Source organism: Arabidopsis thaliana, chromosome 4 (assembly GCF_000001735.4).
Source record: "Arabidopsis thaliana chromosome 4, partial sequence".
Lineage (NCBI taxonomy): Eukaryota > Viridiplantae > Streptophyta > Magnoliopsida > Brassicales > Brassicaceae > Arabidopsis > Arabidopsis thaliana.
The window spans coordinates 5,264,138-5,271,358 of NC_003075.7; the positions used below are offsets into that span (position 1 = coordinate 5,264,138).

Here is a 7,221-nt window from a genome sequence, read left to right on the forward strand (position 1 = left end):
ACTAAGACTACGACAAAAGCTTCACGCAATTAGAAAACGGTTGGAAACAAACATTGTAAAGAAGGGTAACAACAGAGTTAGCTAGTAACCCCCACCAATATTAAGGCCGACACTAGCTTTTTAACTTCACACTGAAGACCGTCGACCTCAAATTCCACACATTCAGTGACACCACCTGTGGCGTGAGTGTGGATAAGGAATATAGAGAAGATGCCTGTATCGAGTGGGGAAGCAACCTGCGGGATGACTAGTGGTCGCTCTATAGAAAACGGATCCATCGAACAGTTCCTCTTAGACGAATTGAAAGCAGCCTGTTGGAAAAGGAATGACAACATTACCGCGAGTGGCATGATCTCGTCCTGAATAGCAGAATCTTTGCGTCGTTGAATGTTCGAATCCAAGACAGTTATCTTTCGACAGTTCAAATCAACAGCTAAAGCCACCCAATGCTTCTTGTCAAAGTTAAATGGCAGGTACAGGAAATCAGCCTCCGTGAATAATTCGATATGATCAGGTTCTCCACGGCCATTAAAGAGATCAATCAGATGAGGTGGGAACTGAAAATCTTGTTTAGAAGAGCATCGAGAAAATTTGGGGAATAGACGGAACAATAGTGAGACGAACTTAGAATCAAGGACATCGACACGAAGTTTATGACCATCGGCATCATCGGTTCTTAACAAATGCCGACTAAACTTGATGAGAGCATCCATTACCTGGGTGATAAAGGAAAGAGAAACACCCAACATATTACAAAACAATATGTTAAATCTTTAAGTATTCTAATATATAATGACAGAACGTACCTTGCTTGTTAGATTCTTCTTCCGATCAGTCAAATCCAAAATTTCTTTATTGGTCAAAGCAACACCCCCACAAATGCTAATTGACCTATTGCAAACCAATACGTCGATAAAAGATTACCAATTGCAAAAATAACAATATTTTATGTGCTAACAACAAACAAATGGGATAAAGAATACCTTATCGCCTTAAGTTTCTTCATGGAGTTTTGAAATCGTTCTTCTGTGTCGACAAGGTCGTTGCCTTTATTGACAACAAGGGATGGATGACCCACTAAAATCTTGGTTTTCTTACCATACGCGAAGCGACCATCTAGCTTGGTAGATAGAGTACGGAGACGCTTACTTCTTCTCCCACAAATTCCATCAGCGTTGTTAGCATTCATATCATCCTGCTACTAACTGGCATTATTAATAAAAGGTGGCAAATCATATTTAGGTTACAAAAAAAAAATTACAGTTGACGAGATATGCATGGGTTAAGATCTTAGCCTCTTTTGAAGGAGGGAGGGGTGGTGGTAAAATCCTAAAAGATTAAGCATATTAAAGTAAACATGTAACCAATATTATATCAGATATACAATTAGGGGATATACCTCGGGGATATACCTCATCTGAATCCGGTGCAGAACGAGTCAATTGAATAAAAAGTAAGAATTAGATAGTTATAGCAATTAGGAGATAATTAAAATATTAGTAGGAAACAAAACCCAAACACCTTGAGGATAGAAGACACAACTGAGGGGGTGCCCCTGCCAACATCCTGTCAAAACAGTTCAAAAATGAGAATTACCGATAAAAAAACTTATGGAAATAATAACATACGATGTGTAGTTACACATTAACCTGTTCATAAAATCTCTTAATAGGGTCACGACCGTCGCCGGTATAACAATCGTTACCGCCATATTCCTGATACAATACAACGGTTCCACAAAATACAACTTACTGTAAAAGGGGAGATGAAACTTTGAAATCAAAAGTGTTTTGCGTAACCATAACACGACCGCAACAGAACTAGCATCCAAATACAATGTTATAACACTAATGATGGCATGTAGTAACTTCCAAACAATAACAACACAACAACATGATAGACTCTGAGACAAATTAAAACTGAGCATAAATTAAAAAAACGATTAATTTTAATTTTATTTGCCGGTGGTTGGTTTACCACTCATGGTTTTTATTTTAAAATTATAAACGATCTACTCAGTAATAAAGCATTTGCCCAACTTAAAGACTGAACATAAATAGAACTCAAATTCCAAACTAAAAAAAGGTTTACTTAACTCCTAACATCGCTATCATTGAAAACTTAATCTTTACAAGTAGAAGAGTAGGTAAACGCTGGAGAAAAGCGTAAGGAGGTAACAACATTATGGGTGCTAGTTTAGCTGCTAACCAAAATATCCGGAAACTCCGCGGTCACATCAACACCAACCATTCCATCATCAGTCGCGGGGGCAACCTAATCGACGATGAGTTCAAATAGTGAAGCCAGATTCAAACACATAAAAACCGTGCTAGTATGAAATAGACGTGTTACCTGGCCATCTTCTCCAGCATTCGTCAATTGGCTTACAGAACCACCTGCAGGCTGGGAACATTGAACCTAGCGCATGAAACAACACAACTTTGGATAAAACAACCGACAGAGCAAAATACGGCATTATGAGGATAATATCTACGCCGCTAACTTCCACGTTATCGAGAGATTCCTCTACGTTATCGAGAGATTCCTCTGGGTTTACAACCGTTTCATTGGATGAAACCTTGTAACCAGACTTTTAAACATATGAAAAATATGTAATCAACAGGATTCAACAAGGGAGTATGTAAAGCAGAATTACAATTAAAAAGAGAAATTCAGTTTAATGTTTCTTTATAAAACAAACCTCATTACACACCACTGCAGGGGGGATGTCGTCTACCACGAAATCAGTATTAGCGTCCTACAAAGATATTTTTTCCAACATTAGGGTCGGGATAATAGAGAGAAATGCAATTCGTTGAAACACTAATCACAATACTAAGATCTTAACTCCTTACCTCTGGCGTATCTTTATCCGCATCAACGTTGACTACGTCAGCAACAACTCGATTTGGTGCCTACAGCACAAATGAACACATTAACAGCTACCCAACTCATTATCTGCTATGTTACATTACCTAATCCATAAAATGTTTGGAGTAATCAAAGTGTATTTAAATATAATTAATTGCTATCCAACACATCTCATTGCCCTCCAGATTGGGGGGGAGTCCGTCAACACATGAATCTATGTTATTTGGCTAATAACAAATTACGACAACGGTTATTGTCAAGGCAACGTAATCGAAATACAATTCGTTAACAACCCATTTGACATGCTAAGAGACATATCAGCTAACCTCTTGACTTCCACCGTCACCAAAGTTTGTACCAAAATCAGCTCCTACAAAGACTGGGCCCTACAAAACCAAAATAACAACAAAATTATAATCCCCCAGTTGCGTTAGTGGCTAATATAACTGTTAAACATGTAAGTGACATAATGATTACTATAATTACTGACTAGTGACTTCACTTCCGTTGGAAAAGGTCTCACCTCGGAATCGTGAATCACGTCAGCCTCGGCTAGTTGATCTTCCGCTACAGCATCAGATGAGACGTTTTCTTCTACCTGTACCCATAAGAAAAAAAAACGATGTGAAAAGATGACACCGCAATGATTGAGTAAACCAGAAACACCTAGAGCAGTTTAAGAAACTGCAATCCACAAAAATAATTATACACTAAAAAAAAGATTATCGTCAATTACCATTTTCTCAGTAGGATCAGAGGCATCTGTGACATCATTAACGCCCTGCAAAACAATTAAGGCGATTGTTTGTAATATTCATAAGCATCATAATCCACAAAAACAATTATACCACCAAAAAACGTAATTATGATTCCTTTATCTCATGAATCAAAAAATCCTATGATTTCATCTAAATTAACTAATAAAGTTAAAAAATAAATTGTCAGCACAATTGAAACGACCGAAAAAGATATATGAGTTAATATATGCTCTAAAATTAAAAAAATCATAAAAAATTTGTTAAAAATTAATAAATTAATACTAGGTTTTACCCGATTTTAGAAAAAAGTCGGGTATTATTTTGATTATAAAACTTATAATATCTCTTTTAAAAGATCTTATGCCGCTACTCGGACTCGAACTCGAACCGAGATGCTCTAGCACTGCTTCCTAAGAGCAGCGTGTCTACCAATTTCACCATAGCGGCAACTTGTTCAAAACAATATTAACAAGTTTTGATTCAATCGTCGAGATTAAAATTTAAATAAAGAAGCCAATTTATTAAAATTTCCAATTGATTTTTAAAATTATTTCAATTGACTTTTTGTCCTTTATATTTTTTACACTAAAAAATAGATTATCATCGATTACCATTTTTTCGGTAGGGCCAGAGGCATCCGTAACATCGTTAGCGCCCGGCAAAACAATTAAGGCGATTGTTTGTAATATCCATGAGCATCACAATCCAAACCCCTCCCCCCAATGGATATTTAATAGATATGGGAACAGTTAGTCACTAAATAAAATAACGCCTAACAATTTAATTAACTTAAACAAACTAACCACCAAAACCCAAGTTTAAGTAACTACAGTCCACAAAAACAATTATCCATTAAAAACGAGATTATACACCATTACCACTTTATCGGTTGGATCAGAGACATCCGTAACGTCCTTGGCGCCCTGAAAAAAAAAAATAAAGCGCACATGAATATTTTATAGATATGCTAACAGTTAGTAACTACATAAAATGACGCTTAAGAAGTTAATAAACTTAAACAAACCAACCCACCAATACGTGCGGGCTCAATTGGACCTCGGATCGGATATGGTCTTCCATTGGAGCAACGTTGTCACGCTAAGAAAAAACGAAAAAAATTCTCAGAATTATAACTCAAAACAATCATTGCCTTGATAACAATTTGTAAAAAAAGTTAGGTGAAGTCATCAACGCAATCATGGCAGAAAAAGACAACAGATAAGACAGTTTAAAAAGACTACAATCAAAAAAAAAGAAAAAAGAAAAACTCACGCCAGGGTTATCTTCGGATTCCATTATATCAAAAGTAGCAGGCCCCTCTCTAACATTGTTAGCAGCCTGCACAACAATAGAAGATAATAATTTTCAACTATTTAAAATAACAACTAAAAGATGAGTTAACTGCTACAAAAAAACTAACTGATGGGTTTGGACTCATGTCACCTGAGGATCGAACATCATCTCCCACTGGCTCAACATTGTCGCGCTAATAACCACAAATAACACCCGCTTGATATTATACATATATTGTGCCAGTTATGAACTATTTAGAATAACACCTTAGTAGTAATTTATCGGGAAAAAAACCTACCTGCACGTTCGGGCTCAAGCCGCCAGCAGATCGAACATCGTCTTCCACTAGCTCTACAATATCGCGCTAAAAACCCAAGAACAAAAATAAACTGAGGACATATCCAGCAAAAAAATTTCATATGTTGTAAGTGACTTCCCAAAATTACCTCCGACACGTTGAGCCCAACACCACTTGGAACCTTGTCTGTGTAGTAAGACAAAATCTCATCCACACTAGACTGAACATTCGAATTCCTTTGACGGCCATTAGAACCAACATTAGAAGATGGCCGGCGGAGAGCATCAAACCCAAAATCATCATTGGGCTCATTCCGACCCACCTCTTCAGGATTAGAAACACCCCCACTAGCCGGATCTTTGGAAAGTCCACCTTCAATGACAATGTTTATAATGAACCAATCCATAAGCGCAACAATGATTAATTTCCCCTGCGCTTCAAGCTTTTTGTCCAACAAACGGGAAATAGAATCCATAGAAACGGTCCCTGAACTACTACCTTCCTCTGGAACGGGTCTTTGATGTTTGGTCCTGACCCTACTAGTGTTCTTTGATGGTTTGCCTTTCCTGTTCCGACCACCATTTGACTTAACACACCTTTTTTGTTTTTTGGAAGCCAATTGCATCTGTGATGGGAAACATCCACCACCAAACATATCATTCTTGAAAATAAGACCCTGCTCAGCCAATATTAAAATATTATCGACTCTCTCATCTTCATCGTCTTCAGACCACGACAAATCTTCCTCAGGGTCCAGATCAAGGTCAGGGCAAATAATAGTAGCAACACGAACCTGCAATAGTGAATCCCGATAACAAAATCAGTCAGATAACTTGATTAATGGTGAGCACGCTTAGTGGTTAACTATGAAGATGTCACCATTGCTAACAGATAACAAAATAACCGACAATACTATTATCGAGTTTTACTAATAGACCATTGTATGGTCTCGCGTGTTGAAACCAACTACTGTGTTAAACAATAACAAGTTTAATGAATAATAGTATTACCGAGCATTTAGCATCCAGCTCCTTCGCATGCCCTAGCTTGAAAGCGACGGAATCACGAGGGGCCTCTTCGAAATTGTCTTCAGCCTCTTCTGATTTTTGACTCAATGGTCTCACCAACTACATGACCTTCTTGAATAGATGGGGCTGCTTGTAATACCACCAACTGCAACGCGTACAACAGACCCTGAACAACAAAACAGGTACTAGCAAGTTGTTAAATTTCCCTCTCTTTAATCGACTTTATCATCATCTCGAATGTGAAACGGCTTCATGGATAAGAGAGAAATGCTTCAACATCCTCAGCCATTTCAGCGTGAGCCTTAACAATCTTGGGATAGTGCGAGGTAGGGACAAGAAAGCCGTCGACAATGGCCAAACAAGCACATCTGATCCTCATGCCGGGATCTGAGATAATCCTTCTCTTCAACATTGTAATCACCCGGTCAACAGTTACATCTTCTTCAAGCCCAAACAGCTTATTGTAAAATGGTATCCTCTTCCCCGCAGTGCCTTTCTTCCTCTTCATCTTCAAGCTCGGATATTTTCCACACTGTAACCCGATAACTATCTTGAACTCTCTCAACGAAAAGCGAATAGGAGTGCCGGCAAATAAAACCCATATCTCATTCGGTTTCGCAACTTCCAACTGCCTACCCAGAATGAAAATTCTAAAGCTCGCGGACCACGCGAGTAGTTTGGGGAATTCCAACAAGCGACCGAACGAAGATCGAGCAATGAACTGCCGCTCTCCATCGTCTAGGGCATTGATAACACACCACATAAGGTTTTCATTTTCTGATACACGTTGACCCTCTCGTCGTGTGGTTCTTCACGAAACGCAATCAGTCGGGGAGGGAGAGGGAGAGGCGCCATCTTCCTACAAAAGAAACAAACAAAGCCATTAGTCAACAAATGAAGGACTGATGACAAAAAGAGGGGAAAAAATGAACTTACTATAACGTTTGTCAGGAAAAATCCCAGATCTGAGAGA

At 38.3% G+C, this 7,221-nt stretch overlaps 1 non-coding gene and 1 pseudogene across 2 annotated transcripts; both read right to left on the reverse strand.

Moving 5' to 3' along the window:
- Positions 1–77: 77 nt before the first annotated feature.
- Positions 78–7,011, reverse strand: AT4G08340 (annotated as a pseudogene; the record flags this gene model as incomplete). The annotated part of the gene is made up of 19 exons: positions 78–716; positions 807–891; positions 984–1,195; positions 1,522–1,566; positions 1,650–1,715; positions 2,209–2,274; positions 2,702–2,758; positions 2,856–2,915; positions 3,198–3,257; positions 3,395–3,469; positions 3,608–3,652; positions 4,508–4,552; positions 4,662–4,727; positions 4,902–4,967; positions 5,050–5,115; positions 5,221–5,286; positions 5,369–6,013; positions 6,231–6,347; positions 6,526–7,011.
- On the reverse strand, positions 3,991–4,076 carry AT4G08345. The gene has a single exon. It is a non-coding gene; the product is annotated as a tRNA-Leu (tRNA).
- Positions 7,012–7,221: the final 210 nt, after the last annotated feature.